This window comes from Coptis chinensis, chromosome 2 (genome assembly GCF_015680905.1).
Source record: "Coptis chinensis isolate HL-2020 chromosome 2, ASM1568090v1, whole genome shotgun sequence".
Classification (NCBI taxonomy): domain Eukaryota; kingdom Viridiplantae; phylum Streptophyta; class Magnoliopsida; order Ranunculales; family Ranunculaceae; genus Coptis; species Coptis chinensis.
In genome coordinates, this window is record NC_141457.1 from 44381805 (window position 1) to 44400864 (window position 19060).

General features: G+C 35.5%; 1 long non-coding RNA gene across 2 annotated transcripts; it reads right to left on the minus strand.

Moving 5' to 3' along the window:
• Window positions 1–13829: 13829 nt before the first annotated feature.
• LOC147516163 (uncharacterized) lies at window positions 13830–17647 on the minus strand. Of its 2 annotated transcripts, none has more exons than XR_015213605.1 (3): window positions 17516–17647; window positions 15812–15963; window positions 13830–14056 (listed from the first exon to the last, which is right to left on the minus strand). It is a non-coding gene; the product is annotated as an uncharacterized LOC147516163 (long non-coding RNA). The 2 variants fall into 2 exon arrangements; XR_015213604.1 differs by having other exon boundaries at window positions 15089–15963.
• Window positions 17648–19060: the final 1413 nt, after the last annotated feature.

The window sequence follows — 19060 nt, forward strand, 5'->3', positions numbered from 1 at the left end:
AGAGATTGTCTTCGATATGCAATGAAGTGTATCTAGTGTCAGAAGCATGGACATGTTATTCATGTTCTAGCAGAAGTGCTACATTGTGTATAAAACCCATGGCCGTTTGCCTTATGAGAGATGGATATTCTTGGTGCACTAATACCTAGGAGAGGTAAGAAAAGATTCATGCTTGTTGTAACTGACTACTTCACTAAATGGGTCAAAGCTATAGCTTTGCAGCATATCAAAGAACAAGATATTATTAGTTTTCTGTTTGGAAGAATGGTTTGTCGATATGGTCCCTAATTCATTGGAGGAAAGGTGAAAGATTTTCTAGAATCATACAAGATTAAACACTTCACATAGGCACCTTATTATGTTCAGGGTAATGGGCAAGCTTAGGCGACAAATAAGACTATTATGGATAATATCAAAAAGAAGCTAGAGGACAAGAAAGGCTTATGGGTCAATGAATTAAATAGTGTGTTATGGGCATATAGAACAACTCCAAGGGTAGATACGGGGGAGTCGCCATTCACTCTGGCCTATGGTATGGAAGCAGACACTCCAGCTGAGATGGTGGTATCGACATCCAGAACAATGCTTATAGCAAAGGGGCTTAATGACCAAGGGATGCATGCAGAGGTCCTAAACTTGGAAGAAAGAAGTGAACAAGCAAGAATAAAGCATGATTCTTATCACAGACAGCTCTATAAGGCATTTAATAAAAAGGTCAGAGAAAGAAGTTTCCAAGAAGGTGACCTAGTGACCTTGCCTCTTTTTGTGTGTTAGATGGTATACGGATAATGTAGATAGATGATGGTCGTTTAACAAAATAGAAGCGTATCAAAACCTAATTATCCCTCAATAAGTAAAAGATGAATAGGGTATCGTTCCACTTTTAAGTATATGTTATGTGAAATACAAGACTGGAAAGGGGGTTTGAGGGATTAAAAACTATTATTATAGATATTGTAGATTCTCATGCTAAACTAAACTAAACTAAACTAAACTATTGAGAATTTCTAAGAGAGGGAATTCAAGAGATTATAATCCACCAATACTTTTGATTCAATGACCTTTTGCTTCATGGTTGTTCTCACAAGTAGACTACAATTAGGCAATCGAGAAAGTGTCGATGCCCCTCTTGGACAAAACATCGTTAACGAATAACTCTGCTCAAGGTTGTTCCTAAGTTTTATGTTACTAGTATCTTCTTTCCTTTTATGTGAGCTTGGGCAGCTATTCAATGAATTACCATTTAAGGCAAACATAAAGAATACTTCCCTTACTCTAAAACACTATACAACTAGAAGAAAAGTAGAGAATAATAGTATAATATTCAATTACAATAAATAAAACCCTATTCTAGCATTATATTCAATTGCAATAAATAAAAGCATGTCACTGGCAAATATTCAATTGCAATAAATAAAACCCTGAACTAGCATGATATTCGATTGTAATAAATAAAAACCTTAAGCTATACTTCCATCCCCTAGTCTGGGCAATGGAACTAATAACTAAAAACACAAAGAACTAACCTGATTGGAGAATACCATGAACCATAAGAATCATTAAACCTTAAGCACCGGCTTCATCTTCTCCCTTGAAGGAGAAGATTAGCCTTCCATAAAGAAGGAAGAACGAGAAGAAGAAGAGTCGAAGAACATAAGACTAGAACGACTAATTTATTAAGACTCAGCTAGTTAAAACCGAATCTTTTATTATTAATCTCTCTCTGCCTCAAGTTCTATAGACAAGAATATAAGTGAATTGGCTAATTACATGAGGCACTTAGGTCCTCTATTTATAGGGGTTACAATGAGCTCTAGAAGCATTCCAAACCGCCATTTGTTTCCTAATACAAATAGACTTCTTTCAGAGTCCAACTCCATCTCTAAAACTGAGAAGGAATTAGTTACATTGTCGTTCCATGCGTCTGGACTCATGATCCATGCGTCTTAGATGCGAGAAATGTGTCTGGACGTGTGATCCATGCGTCTTAGACTATAGCAATGCGTCCGAACACGCGATCCATGCGTCCCAGATGCGGAAGTCTATTTTCCCTCTTTTGCTCTATCCTTCTATCCTCTTTTGCGGGCTTTGGTCCAAGCAATGAATCCTTTGGCCTTGGGCTTCTAAATAGGCTTTAAAATAGGTCCAAGTCGCATCTTTAATAGCTTCAATTCCTTAGCCTTCTCCATGATTGTCCACGGGCTTCCCATGTGATCCTTAATGCTCCGAATTGCTGCATTTTGCCCCTTTTTCTCTAATATTCCACAAAACTCTCTTTTTCACCTGTATAATCATAAAACACGACTTACAAGCACTATTAGTCCACTAAGATGGCTAAACAAAAGGTATAATCGAGGGTTAAATTGCACTTTTTGAGCACTTGTCACAACTCCCAACTAGCCTTTTGCTAGTCTTTTAGCAAATAAGATAAAAAAAAAAGAAATAAGTGATCAAAATCACATCCTAATAACAAAAATAAAATCCTAACTCACTTTCGCAGGCATCGCGATTGTATTTACCATATACAACAAGGCTTTAAACCTTTAAGTTCCCCAAAAAGGACGAGTTATAGTCTCGTGAGGGTTTTCAGGTGATATACCCACAAAATTAATCAATAACATGATCAAGAATGATAGTATTTTTTAGAGAGAGAAATTCCTTACCCACTTAGTGCTTACTCCAACAGACGGTCTCCATTGCTAACTACATTGCTGCAAAGACTAATAGATTAGGATGGGAGATAGTAAAAATTGACAAAATTATCAATCAAGGCTTATGTGTGTACTTAGTCAATCTCCTATACTCTCCTATCCAAGAAACGAAATCCCTAGTTTACCATAGGCAGATCATCTCGACTTTCAATCCTCACCGGTCATACTCTCAGAAAAGAATCTTTCAGAATATGGTAAACTATTTTACCTCATGTATGTGGGGAAAAGAATAATGAATACGAACATCCCACACACTACCTTGAAAAACCGACTTCTAGATGACAGTAGTCTCATGGAAAGAATGTCAATCATATATGAAGTGTCGGGTCCTTCACTTTAGCATCCTCTCACCTATTCTAGACTTCGTACCATACTGTAGTGATAAGTCATGGGTTGTAACTTAGCTTGGGTATTGGTTTATAAAGGAAAGGTAAAAAGGATTCTAAGGTTGTTTCTGAAAATGCTAAGGGTTTTGCTTCATTCTTTGGAAGATTTCTTCAAATTCTGTATTGCAGAGAAAATTTTTCCTTTGTCTTAGCTTTTCCATCCATTCTGTACAACTCATTTTTTTTTTTTTTTTTTTAGCTCAGTGGTATATCCTTGATTAATACTGGATATGCTTGTTTTCCACTAGCTTCTTTCACTTAGAACAGAATGATGGTCTTCATTGTATCTCTCTAGTATTTCCTTATAATCTTCCTTTTATGTTATTTCTTCCTCTTTATGCCCCTCGTATTCTCAGAAACATATGGGTATGGCTGATAAATTTTTTGGCTATACTCCTTGTCTGGAGTTAGGTAAAGGGTAAAGGGTTTTATGAAAGAAAATGGCTTATTGTAAGGCTCAAAAGGGTTTAACATGATGGTCCTACTAGGTGGGATAAAGGCTGAATGGGTTCACTACTTGACTTATCAGTATGATACTCTATTTTGAATAGACTACAATACCTAATGGCTATTCCCCCAGTTGATGTCACTTCGTGATTAACCAAATCAACGAATAATGAGACTATATTATAACGACATAAAAAACTGAAAGATGTTGAGTCACTAAGACTCAAATTTTTCATAAGAACTCTCCAAAGAATGGGTATAAAGCTCAAGTCTCATAGGCTAAGTCTAAAAATTCTACTTCCAGTTTATTAGGGGTTTAAATCTCTCTTCTAGCAAAAGTACACAAAACTGACCAAGTACTATGGTGGTGCCTTGATAAAGAATTCTATCAACAAGAACCATGTCTGAGCATAATAAATAGTCTAAGCGGTAATGAAATCAACAATATCAACTATCTATCAAACTCAACACTAAGCAGTATAGAATATATATCCCAGACTCATCATTAAAATTCATTTTTCTCATGCTACTGATATAGAAACAAAAATATTTTTATTTTTGAAAACTAATTTTTGAAATTCATTTCTCAACTACACCCTCCCCCAACTTAACATATGCATTGTCCTCAATGTATAGAAATTAAGTAAATGAAATGAATGAGAAAAAGGGAAGATGTTATCATTGATGCCGAATATCAAAATTAATTCAAAAAACAAGAACATTTCCTTTTACCAAGATTTTTTTTTTGTTAGGTCTTTTAAGTCGGATCCCCTAAGCGTCAGATATCATGGATTATCAATTTGGAGTGAGGAGATCAGATTTTCTTACCCAAATTTGACGAATGTTTGGAGAACGAGGAGGTCTCACCTTGTGGGTTGTCAAAAATACTCCTTGATATGCTGGAAAGATTGCTGGTGAAGTTGCTTCTCTACCTTGAACTATTTCAGGTCTGATAATTGTGTGATAGGCCTTGTGGTTCCTCTGTGTAGAAGATTGACGAAAATCTTTCTTTCTAATAGGACAGTAGTATCTGATGTGCCCTTTACCACCACAGTAATGATAATGGATGTCTGGCTGACTGCGTTCAAGTTGGGCAGTAGACTGGTTCACATATTTCTCTCGTTCAAACAATGATGGTGTAAAATAAGCTTCAACAGTGCAATTCTTCTTATCAATATGGTCCACTTTCTGCTTCAGAAGACTCATTTCAGTTTCTAGATTCTGTTGTTTTTCCAAAACTTCTTTAAGCTGATTCTCTAGCAACTAATTTTTCTGGGTAGAAGTATGTTGTTTATCTTTAAATGTAGAATTCATCTTTTCAAGATATGATACTCTCTCTGTCAATTTTCCATTATGCTCACTTAAATCCTAAATTTTCTGCAGAGATTCCAAGAACATGGCTAGCAACGCCTCTATGGTTGGGTTCTCAGGTTCATCACAGTTTTCTGTAGATTGAGCACTCTCAATTGTATCTTCGAATGGGCAGAATTCTTGTATCATGCTATCAAGGAAGTACACCTCTCCACCTTCAGTGTCATCACAATCTTTATACAACAGGTGAAAGATATTTATGTCCATGGACATCTTACCAAAGTTGATCTTCATTTCACCATTGTAACAATTTATCAAAGCTTTTGCAGTAGCGAGGAAAGGTCGGCCTAGAATAATTGGTATTTTATCAAAGGCCTCCTTGGTGTCTATCACAATGAAATCCACTAGATAGTTGAAATCAGCTATTTGAATAAGAACATCCTCAACTATGCCTCTGGGAATCTTGGTAGAATGGTCAGCCAACTTCAATTTGACTTTTGTAGGCTTTAGGTTCTCCAAGCCCAACGCTTGGTACACATGATATGGCAAGAGATTAACACTAGCACCAAGGTCTAAAAGAGCATTACCTGTGAATTTTTCTCCTATCTTGCATGATATTGTAGGACTTCCTGGATCTTTGAGCTTGACTGGAGCTTTCTGATGGATAATAGATGTTGTTTGTCCAGCTAGAAACGCTCGCTTTGGAACATGAGTACTTCTCTTTATGTTGCATGCATCATTCAAGAATTTGGCATATGATGGCAATTGCTTGATTGCTTTGAGAAAGGGGATATTGATGTTATCTTTCTCAAATGCCTCATTCATCTCTAAAAATTGCTTGTCCTTTTTGCTTTGAGCAAAAAACATAAGAAAATGTGCCTTTGGTACAAACACAATAGCATGTGTCTGCTCTTCTTTCTCTTTGTCATTCTTGCATATCTTGTCTTGGTCATCTTGACAAATGGGAGTGGAAAGGATTTCCCCCACTTCCTTTTGAACTTCATTTGAAATCTTGATTGATTACTTTGTAGCAATGTCATCATGAGAAGGTAAGTCAACCTTGTTGTCTATCTTCAATCCTGATATGAGAGTAGTAACTAAGCTAACATGATCATGGAGGTGATCAGTACTAGCAGTTGTCCCAATGTGGCATACATCTTCACTCTTCGATATTGGTTCCAATAAGCTAGGTTGAATGGCTTGTGTCTTTACAGACAAAGCAGTAGTGAGTTGGTCGACCTTAGCCTTTAGAGACTCCATTCTAGAACATTGACTTGCCTGAGATTGCTGGAGATTGAGCTGAGACTGTGCAAGAAGCTCTATAACACTTTCAAACTTTTGATTTTTCTGTGATTGCAAAGTAATTGCATTCTCCAGGTTGGCAGGTGTGGCATAATTTCTCCTAGGATCAGGCACTAACTCTCCACTTGTATTGGAATTCTGTTGAGAGTATAATTGTTGTTGAGGAACCAACTGTGAAGCTTGACTTTTCTGTGGAATATAACTTTGATCTTAAGAACCTGGAGGTCCAGCGTTCTATCTCCAATAATTACCTTGAAAGTTATTACCACCTTGGTTGGGCCTCTGAAATGAGTTTATATTGTACTCTCCAACTAATGCATGTTGATATTAACCAGGACATTCTATAGTTGCATGAGAAGTGTCCGAACAGACTTCGCAGTATTGGCTCGCTTGCATGACTGGGAGAGATTTAGCTTGAGACTTGTTGATCTTGGAGGGATTCATAGAGAACTGGTTGAATTTCTTACTCAAAGTTTCAATACTGGTGGCCAGGCTGGCCAATGTAGACTTCAGTTCTTGATCTGATTGTTCATGTGCTTGGTAACCAAATTGCTTTGGCTCCCCCTCCATGCTAGCGACATCCTCATTGCTAGTAGTCCATTGTTGTGTTTCTTTAGCTAAATTCTCGAGAAAGTTGTAAGCTTCCTCTCCATCCATTGATGTAAACTTGCCTTTGTGCATTGATTGTATCATCTGCTTGTTCATCATCGAGAGTCCTCGATAGAAAAAATGAGCCAGTGTGCTCTTATCATAACCATGATGTGGACATGAGACTAGCAGATTATTGAATTTCTCCCAGCTTTGATGATATTCTTCAGTCACCTTCCCTTTGAAATTGTTGATGGCTTGCTGCATGGCATCTGTCTTCTGGGGTGGGTAGAACTTGTTCATAAACTTTGTTCTCAACTTCTCCCAGTTGTCTATTGAATTGATCGGCTGTGTAGTTAACCATTCAAAGGCTTTACCTTCGAGTGAGAGTGGAAAAAGAATCAACTTGATACTCTCATCTTTGATATTTTGGTTCTTGAAAGTTCTGAGGACTGATAGAAATTTGTTCATATTAACATATAACTGAACATTGTCTGAACCATTGAACTTTGGAAGCATAGAGATTACTGATGCTCTAAGTTCAAACTGGTTAGATTCTGTCTCTGGAAAAATAATACTGCTGGGTAGGTCTCCAATGATTGGCAAATAGAAATCGTTTAGCTTCTTCCTCTGTTGTGCTTGCATGGGTGGGATAGCTTCAGGATTATTCAGGTCCACAACACCTCCATCATTGCGTGCGGCCATTGTATCAATCTTGTCTTGTATTCTTGCTATGCGAAGATGATGAAAAACTATCCTACTATGCTTGAATGCAATTAAACTAATATGCAACTATTCTAAATTATACTAATATGCAAAACTATTTTCCTTCAACTGGGTTGGGCTTTGCAGCTAGTATCTCGCCCGTTGTCTAATGCTGTCTCTTCTAGGGTTATGGTGAATCACTTGGATTGCTTAAGTACCACGGCCCACAGACGATAGTCCGTTTGTCAAGATTCAGACAAGAAACACTAGAGTTTGATGTTTTGCTGTGTTGGCTTACAACTTCAATTGTTGAAAAGGTCATAAATGCAATTATACTAGAAAGCAATAAAACTAAACTACGATACAACTATACTAAGAAAGCAATAAAACTAAACTACGATGCAACTATACTAAGAATGAAATAAAAAGAATGAAAATTCGACTAACCTGGATGGTAGATCTTGTCAACAAGATGTCCTTCAAGCTTCTCTCTTTCTCAAAAGGATGGATGATGCGGCTAAAATTACCTCAATATCCAAACTTCTAATCTTGAAAGAAAACGTTAAACATAAACAACTTAAAATGGCAGCGGCGCCATTTGACCTTGCCTCTTTTTGTGTGTTAGATGGTGGTCGTTGAAAAAAATAGAAGCGTATCAAAACCTAATTATCCCTCAATAAGTAAATGATGAATAGGGTATCGTTCCACTTTTAAGTGTATGTTATGTGAAGGACAGGACTGAAAAGGGGTTTGAGGGATAAAAAACTATTATTATAGATATTGTAGATTCTAATGCTAAACTAAACTAAACTATTGAGAATTTATAAGAGAGGGAATTCAAGAGATTAGAATCCACCAATACTTTTGATTCAATGACATTTTGCTTCATGGTTGTTCTCACAAGTAGACTACAATTAGGCAATCGAGCGAGTGTTGATGCCCCTCTTGGACAAAACATCGTTAACGAATAACTCTACTCAAGGTTGTTCCTAAGTTTTATGTTACTAGTATCTTCTTTCCTTTTATGTGAGCTTGGGCAGCTATTCAATGAATCACCATCTAAGGCTAACATAAAGAATACTTCCCTTACTCTAAAACACTACACAACTAGAAGAAAAGTAGAGAATAATAGTATAATATTCAATTACAATAAATAAAACCCTATTCTAGCATCATATTCAATTGCAATAAATAAAAGCATTTCACTAGCAAATATTCAATTGCAATAAATAAAACCCTGAACTAGCATGATATTCGATTGCAATAAATAAAAACCTTAATCTATACTTCCATCCCCTGGTCTGGGCAATTGAACTAATAACTAAAAACACAAAAAACTAACCTAATTGGAGAATACCATGAACCATAAGAATCATTAAACCTTAAGCACCGGCTTCATCTTCTCCCTTGAAGGAGAAGATTAGCCTTCCATAAAGAAGGAAGAACACGAAGAACGAGAAGAAGAAGAGTCGAAGAACATAAAACTAGAAAGACTAATTTATTAAGACTCAGCTAGTTAAAATTGAATCTTTTATTATTAATCTCTCTCTGCCTCAAGTTCTGGAGACAAGAATATAAGTAAATTGGCCAATTACATGAGGCACTTAAGTCCTCTATTTATAGGGGTTACAATGAGCTCTAGAAGCATTCCAAACCGCCAGTTATTTCCTAATACAAATAGACTTCTTTCAGAGTCCAACTTTGTCTCCAAAATTGAGAAGGAATTGGCTACAGTGTCTTTTCATGCGTTTGGACTCATGATCCATGCATCTCAGACGCGAGAAATGCGTCTGGATGTGTGATCCATGCGTCTCAAACTCGAGCAATGCATCTGGACGAGCGATCCACGCGTCCCAGACGCGGAAGTCTATTTTCCCTCTTTTGCTCTATCCTTCTATCCTCTTTTGCGGTCTTTGGTCCAAGCAATGAATTCTTTGGCCTTGGGCTTCCAAATAGACTTTAAAATAGGTCCAAGTCGCATCTTTAATAGCTTCAATTCCTTGGCCTTCTCCATGATTGTCCACGGGCTTCCCATGTGATCCTTAATGCTCCGAATTGCTACATTTTGCCCCTTTTTCTCTAATATTCCACAAAACTCTCTTTTTCACCTGTAGAATCATAAAACACGACTTACAAGCACTATTAGTCCACTAAGATGGCTAAACAATAGGTATAATCGAGGGCTAAATTGCACTTTTTGAGCACTTATCACCTAGTGCTGAAAGAGGTAACTCAAGCGACAAAAGAAAAGGGAGCTGGAAAGCTATCGGCAAACTGGGAAGACACTTACATTATCCATGGAATAAATTTGGCATATTATTTGAAGAGTGCTGATGGAGAGTTACTACCAAAACCTCAGAATGTCAATAATCTAAAGGTATTCTATCAATAATGTATTTTTCAATTTTATTACGTAATGAGCTACGTAGCAAGAATATTCAATTCAATAAAAAGTTTCAAATTCATAAAGTAATGATGTTATAATATGCACATAATGCCCTGATATCGACATAAATGTTAATATCAGGCATATCGTCAAAAGTCCTGGTATCAAAAACAATAGCAGGTACCAGGCACATAAAGCCCTAATATCAACATAAATGTTAATGTCAAGCATATCACCAAAAGTCCTGGTATCATAAACAGTGGCAGATACCAGGCACATAAAGCCCTGATATCGGCAAAAATATTGGTATCAGGCATATCGTCAAAAGTCCTGGTATCCGAAACAGTGGCAGATACCAGGCACATAAAACCCTGATATCGATAGAAATGTTAGTATCAGGCATATCATCAAAAGTCCTGGTATCATAAACAGTGGTAGATACCAGACACATAAAGCCCTGATATCGACAGAAATGTTGGTATCAGACATATCGTCAAAAGTCCTGGTATCAGAAACAGTGGCAAATACCAGGCACATAAAGTCATGTTATCGACAGACGTGTTAATATCAGACACATAAAGTCATGTTATTGACAGACATGTTGATATCAGGCACATAAAGTTCCAATACCGACATAAATGTTGGCATCAGGCATATCGTCAAAAGTCCTGGTATCAGAAATAGTGGAAGATACCAGGCACATAAAGCCCTGATATCAATAGAGATGTTGGAAGTAGGCATGTCGTCAAAAGCCCTGGTATCAAAATCTGATATTGAGCCTGGGCACAAAAGTTCTGATATCAGATATATCATCAAAAGCTTTGGTGTTAGAAATTGTCAAATAATTAAGGTATGTGTTTCAGATTTTTTTTTAAGTATTAGTGATAATCTTTTTGTTTATGGGTATCAGAAATTTTTCATTGTCAAAGTTATATATTCTAAGTATCACTGATATTATGTTTTTGTTTTATGTTGGAGGGTATTGAAAATGTTACTTATTACACTGGAAAAAATTTGAAATTTTAAGCACATATAGTAAGGTAATAAACAGTTTATTCTTCAACTGCATCTTCAAAAAGTTAAATAGAACATTGGAAAATGAATAACAAAAAGAAGACGCCAGTCATCATCTTCATCTTCATCTTTATCTTCATCATCATCTTCATCTTCATGCTCTTCATCACCATCAGTAGAGGATCTATCATTGCCTTTTTCATAGCAATATGGGTCTCAAAGCCACTCATCTTCATATTTTTCTTCTTCATCATCTTTTTCTTTTTCTTTTTCTTCTTCTTCTTCATCTTCTTATTTTTCCTCTTCATCATCGAAATACTCAATTGTTGGGCAATCTGACCAATGAGGCTATTCCGGAATAACCATGAAAACAGCAAGAGCAATAAGAAAATAGGAAAGGGGAGACATTTTTCTATTAGTTTTGTTGTTTTCAGTAAAAAGTTTGTAAAACGCAAGTTAGATTCATGCTTTTTGAGGATCTTTTTATACAAGTAAGAAATTGTAAAAACGAGGAAAATTAATGGTGTTTAGTAAGAAAACGAGAAAATTTAATGGTGTTTAGCAAGAAAAAGAGAAAATTTAAGGGTGATTAGCAAGAAGACGAGGAGATTTAATGGGATCAGTTGAAAAAGTAATTTTTTGGTTATCTATGCACGGAACGGTTTAAAAGTGTTAATTCATTCAATGGTAAGTCAGTAGAATTTAATGGGCTATTATTTCAATGCATGTTGGATTTTGAGTTCATTTGTTGTTTTCATTTATTAAGGATAATATGAGCCTTTAAGTTTCTAAACAGTGGGTAAGTATTACAAAATCCATTATCAAATGTCTAAGTATCAATGATACTATCTCTATTTGAGGGTATCGAAAATTTTATTTTTCAAAGTTATATATTATAAGTATCATTGATACTCTCTCTTTGTTTGAGAGTATCGAAAATTTCATTTTCTGATGATACAAGTCTAAGTATCATTGATACTCTATTTATTTGAGGGTATCAAAAATTTCATTTTTCTAATGATACATGTCTAAGTATCAATGATACTCTCTCTATTTGAGGGTTTCGAAAATTTCATTTTTCTGATGATACAAGTCTAAGTATCATTGATACTCTCTCTATTTGAGGGTATCGAAAATTTCATTTTTCTGATGATACAAGTCTAAGTATCAATGATACTCTCTCTATTTGAGGTTATCGAAAATTTCATTTTTCAAAGTTATATATTATAAGTATCATTGATACTCTCTCTTTGTTTGAGGGTATCGAAAATTTTATTTTTCAAAGTTATATATTATAAGTAGCATTGATACTCTCTCTTTGTTTGAGAGTATCGAAAATTTTATTTTTTCAAAAGATATATATTATAAGTATCATTGATACTCTCTTTTTGTTTGAAGGGTATCGAAAATTTCATTTTCTGAGGATGCAGGTTTAAGTATCAATGATACTCTCTCTATTTAAGGGTATCAAAAATTTTAGTTTTCAAAATTTGTTATAAATATATGATTCTATGGAAATATATTGGCAGTATAGAGTTTCAAGGTGTTATATGCTCAAATCCTAATGATATTCAGAAATGTAATAGATAGCACGTAATAAAGATTAAGGAAGAATCCAATTGTATCAGTATTACAAAACCATGAACAAAAGTTTAATTGTTAAAGGGAGGAATATTAAGGAGATTATCCACATCAGCTAAGTCAGCAGCAATGGTCTGGGCAGCATCAGTAGAAATGCGAGAATCTGAGATAGCTGCTGGGTCAGGATCAGAAAGAGCCGCATTTGGAGTTTCTTCTTCATCAACATCATCATAAATAAGTCCATGTTCTACAAGGACAACATGAGGAACATATTGTTTGAAAGTTTCCAACCGATCACCCAAGAGATTTAAAGCCGAAACAACTTGGTTATATTCAGAATCAGAGGCTTCCTCATACTTAGCTTTTTCTCTAGCAAAATCTTCAGTAGCTTGTTTCAGAATTTCAACATGTTTAGTGATTTTCTAGGATAAAGTCTTTTCAGCAGTTTCAGCACTAATTTTCAGCCAATCTACTTCGTTGTTCAGCTGACCAACTTCTTTGTTCAACCGACTCACTACTAAAAGAAGAACTTTTTGTGTCACTCAAAAAGTGACACAAGAAGTCACTTGTGTCACTTTTGAAACTAATTCTGAAGTGACCTATAAGCCCCCGACACATAAAGTTCTACCAAAAGTGACACAAAAACCTTACTAAATGTGTCACTTTTTGTTAATAAAAGTGACACTTAAGAATAACCTCTTGTGTCACTTTTAAGAAAAAGTGTCACAGTGCTTGTCAAAAGTGACACTAGTTGTATCCGTTTTGTACCAGAGTGGAACATAATTTCGTCAAAAGTGACACATTAAGTATACTACTTGTGTCACTTTTGGACCAGAGTGAGACATAAGTATATTTAGTTGTGTCACTTTTGGACCAGAGTGATACATAAATACGTCAAAAGTGACACATTAAGTATACTAGTTGTGTCACTTTTGGACCAGAATGAGACATAAGTACGTCAAAAGTGACACATTAAGTATAGTAGTTGTGTCACTTTTGGACCAGAGTGAGACACAAGTACGTCAAAAGCGACACAAAAGTCCCTTACTTCTTGTGTCACTTTTGGAAATCAACTCCATGTAACTCGTATGAAAAAGAAAGTGACACATAAGAGTGGTCAGTTGTGTCACTTTTAATAGTTATTATGTCACTTTTTCTAAAAGCGAGACCAATGAAAATAATTTTTTTTTTAAACTTTTTCTCATTTTTGTATTCGATCGTATTCATTTCTCAACCTGCATCATATACGTCATAACCAAAATCTCATTAATTTGTTTTATGACATAAACAACATCCACATTATCATAACATCACAACCAAAATCACATTAACCTGTTTTATGATGGAAACATCTACTCGGGAAAAAATAGACAATATTCAAAATAATTAACTTCTATTGATTTTATCGATCAACCCAAGTATTTATCATCTAGTTGGACTCTCAACAAAATAAATCATTCCAATACCAAAATAATCACAATAAAACAAAAATAATAATAATTATATGACGCTAACACTATCCTAGCTATATCTTAGCTTGTTTTGCGCACTTCCAACACCAAAAAACCTAGTCATCTGTTAATCGATCCATGCATCCGCATCACAAAATCCTCATTCCACTATGACTACAAAATTAAAGAGTAATTGTATCAAGAAAGGTACGGTATATTGCACAAGTAAGAACAAAAATCGATAAGAACATTATACGTTAGCAAGAGAGTACTTGGATAAGAGTGAATCCATAAAATTATATTTCATACGGAACAAAAAAATAGAAAAGAAAAGTTTACGTAAAAAAAGGGGAAAATATAGAAGGCCACTTACCCAAATTAACTACTTAGATAAATACTTGGATTAAGTCAACGAATTCAAGACAAGTTCTAGTAACTTTTCTTGATAGACAACCTTCCATCCAGTCTATTCACCAAAAAATATATTAGGGCATCTCCAATGGGGGGTGTAAAATTACACCTCCACGTAGGTGTCATTAGGATTTTACAACTCTAATTGCATACTATTGTATAGCCTATAAATATCCACACTCTATACTCTCCAATGGAGAAGTGTAAAAAAATTAGATTTTAAACTCGGACGTCACTTAAAGTGATGTCTCTCTTTAATTTAAATTGGGATGTCACTTTAAGTGTCGTCCGAGTTAAAAAATTTCAAATTATGACTTACGAACTAGAAAGGGACGTTACTTAAAGTGACGTCCGAAATTTTATTTGTTCGGACGTTGGTTAAAGTGTCGCCCGAGCTATTTATCAACTGATAGCGAGATGGGGAATTCCCCACCTCTTATATCAACTGATAGTCTATTACCTACAGTATACCACCCCTATTGGAAAGAGTTTTTTGACACTTAGAGTGTAAACTTTACACTCTATACGGTTTACACCGCCCATTGGAGATTCCCTTATAAATATTATGATAAATGACTAATCTGAGACAATACATTACCGCCTTATTTATCGTGAACCAATTTATCGATGTGAAAAGATTACAACTTTACAGTCACTTTTTTTAGTGGTGGATTAAGATCCTCCACTAAATCCCACGTAAAGCGCAATACATAATATCCGCATACCACCGCAAACATATAAGGCAAAGGAAGAAAGTAAAGAAACAACACTTGTCAAATATAAAATAAAACTTACTTGTAAAAGCACTTTTGTAATCTGTGGAAGTGCTGCAAAATGAATAAACGAAATATATATATATTGTTTTATGGTGGTATTGCTATTTCAGTTTTTGTTGTAGCAATACCACCATAAAACAATTGTCATGGCACGAAAAAGATTTGGTAAGAACATGCAAAGCGTAAGTCATGGAAAAGCATACAACAATATTCACAAGAGTAGTCTCATACTGTCATGCACTGTACCACAGAAAATGCCCTAGTCAGATGGGAATGCCTACAGGGTCCAGGTCAGCCAAAATTTGTGGGTGGTTGTACTTTAAACATGGTAAGATAGAAGTTCCAAATTCATCCTGTGATTCAACGATTTAACAAAAACATAAATATATATTGGGATCCCCTTGCTACCTAGTTCTAACCCAACATCCATGCCAATGCTTCTACTTATCAAAGTGCCCGAGACAAATCATTCCTAAAACAATGACAAAAAGTATAATATGTACTAGTGACAACACAGATTGATTTCTACAAAGAAAATCCATGGCTTCAAAGAATGAACACCGCACAAGATAGCTTCAAACTTTAAATGACCACATGTCAACACTAAATTCCACAAGGTTTTAATTTGAAGGATGTTCCTCATAATCTGCGCATCCACATTAAGCGTCTTACATAGAAATGAAGGCTTTACATACTACTTTGAAATTTTTGAAATCAATAAAGAAAGTGAGCAACGAATTACCTCTATAGCTGTTACAAACAAAAGAAAATCATCTTTAACTGAGCTGCCAGCCAGAACACCACCAAAATGAACAGATGGTGAGGTACAAGATCCCACCAGACCACCTTTCCTATCTATCTTCCATATTAAATTAACGTTGAGGTACTGGCCGGCTAAATGAACAAATAACACATGCACAGGAGACCGGTTAAAATAAAGCTAAACTATCAAAATGTACACTACCAAAGAACACAAGTAGTTTAATAGTTGTAACATATCCTATAGCTATTTCTTGCAAAAAACTGAAAAGAAGGCATCGCACGATTCATTGCTTCACTCATGTTTCAATGGGTTTTCAACAACTTGCAAGTTCAGGTAGTTAACTTATCACTTTGTACATACATGTGTCATTATACAGTATATATAATACAAAAGATATGAACTAAAAGATGTAGTAGAGAGGAGACAAATATACTATAAAAGCATACTACTGCATGTTTTTGCTACCTGTCCACTGCCCCACTCAAGAGTTGTATATTAGATGGTTCAAATCACACTGTTTGGTCTCAGTCTGCTAAGACGTATACTGCCGGAAAGGGAAAGATTGGTTTTATGACAATAACAGAGAAGACAATAACAGAGAAAGAACCAAAACAGGGTGATCCAAAATATGCTAAGTGATTCTCCAACAAACAACTTATTATGACTTGGCAGGTTATTTCGATGCAACCTCATAAATGTGATGGTTATCTGTTGATGTATAGTGCTAAAATCTAGGACTCTACATGCACAATTTACACGTGACATCAGCACTCAGCACAATGCAAGAGTGTTTCTACTCGCTAATGACATCCTGCAGTTCAAACAGGAAAATCAGATTTTGAGTGTTTTATTATCCTACACTACTAGCTGTGTGGAAAGAAATCACTCTATATATGATACAAATATTGTGTGGCCAAGTGATGATCCAGCAGATTTATATGCTAAAAAGGTGGAGAAACATAGGGTTTTCAATTTATGGGTGGATGAACCCGCAATCCGAGTATGCTAAGTTCATCGTGATCTTTTCCCCACTTTAGAGGCAGCCTATGCATATTGCCCCACATTTGACAAGTGTCAGTAGTATAATTAATGCTACCTTGTTTTTTCTTATCATTAACAGTATATTCCTGCAAAAACACCCTCTAAAAGTAAACAAGGTGGACAGACCATACATACAACGAAGGTAGACAAACCATATCGTAGTAATACCAATATAAATTTCATGAAAGAGATGTTTAAAGTCATCTTATAGAGCAATAACTCGGGCTGTATACAATTTACAGTATTAATCATTGTATGGATTAATAGAATGAATCAAAGACCAATATAACTTTGTTATCATTGAAGATAACATGGTTGAGAGACAGAGACTACCTATGCTATGCCAAGCTCAGGCATACTAAACAAACATTTTCTCAGAAACTCATTTGATGAACAGGCATTGTTTGTAGTAAATATGCTACTATTAACTACTTAATTGTATTCAAAGCTAGAAACCACTTAAGCCAACCTCATACTCAGACAACAAAATTATCTCTAGGATTTTAACCTGAGTACAGAAAAACAATCCAGGGCCAAATGATTAAAAAATAAACAGCCAATCAAAAAAATTGAAAAATAAACATATATAAGGACAGAAAATGCCCAAAAAGGGAACCGAATTGAAACATAAAACATACTCACCAGTCACCATATCCTCCATGAGACCAGCATAGCCATGTCAACTTATTGTCATTCCTACCATAGCTTCTGGTCCCTGCAACAACGCATCCAATAACCCATATCTTTGGCTTCTTCCCGTAGCTTCCACTTCCTGCAACAGCACATCCAATAATCTCCAATCTTTAATAGCATGATAAAAGCTTGTACGTCACCTTCAACTTGTAATGTGGGGGACTTGTAATGGGGGTGGGGGATGTTTGGATTAGAGAAACAAAGCTTCTAACCCCTTTCCAATTCTAAGAATTAAAATTGAAAACTTTGTTCTTCCAATTATAAAATAAAACCTTAGAAAAAAAAAATCGGTGCTTCAAATAAAATATTTACTTTACTTACCTTGTTAAGGTGCGAGAGAGAGAGAAGGAGAAAGAGAGGGGGAATAAAAATGTAAGTGACGGTGGGGGACGAAGCTAGGTGGTGGTGAGGGTTTAGAACTGTCCAGTGGTTTTTTGTTTTTTGTTTTTTTTTTCTGTTGTGGGAAGGCAAAGTGTTCCACGGTATTTTCTTGTAGTGGAGGGCTCTATTTTTTTTTTCTTAAACGACCTAAGTCTTAATCCAACGGACTTAGTTTCCTTTTTTATTTTCTTCTATTTTCATTTTTTTTAGTTTGTTGATTCTTTTGGGATTGGAAAGAACCTAAATTGAAACAAATAGGCGCACAAATCACGAGTCTTGAGACTTTCGAGTATAGTTTTGTATTTTGGTCTAGCACAAATCATTTCTTTTTTGGTTTTATAGTAGCTGTTTTTTGTTTTGTTTTCTCATTACTAAATCGTGACACAACAAGGCAAAACACTAGTGTCACTTTTGAATAATGTGACCCAAAAAATTAAATTATTTGTGTCACTTTTCCTAAAAGCAACATGTCAACTTTCGTTCCATATAAAAGTGACACATCAAACTTTTGGGTGTCACTTTTTGGTACCAAGTGACACGAGACCTAAAAAAAAGTGACACAAAAAGCCCTTCTTTTAGTAGTGGGTGTACTCATCTCTCGGTTCAATCTATCAACTTCTCGCTGCTGAGAATCAACAATTTTTTGAAAATGACCAAGATCATAATTTTGTTTGTAATGCATATCAAACTGGGCCAGGGTGGCCACTTTAGCCTATAGAAACAAGGGGAATAGATAAGCAAATAGAAAAAAATGAAACCATTATGAACTGATAGAAGAGAAAGTAAGCATACCTCTTCCATATGATCACAAATTAATGTCAGGTGTTCAGCGGCAGATATATTGCACATGACAATTTTATCATTGGGAAGAACACAATTGGTAGACATAGTAACACCTAAATCAACACTGGGATTATCAGCAAAAAGTGAGGCTATCAAAGGGACATCATCACTTCCATCAACCAAACGAAAGACAAGTTTGAAAAGGTTAGTAGTATCGGCAGATGTAACAGAGGTAAGAGTTTGACCAGCATCAAGACCACTTTCACCCCAGGTAGTTTTTCTTTTCTTAGCACTAGAGGTAGTATGGATATCTTGTGAAGGAGCAGGAGG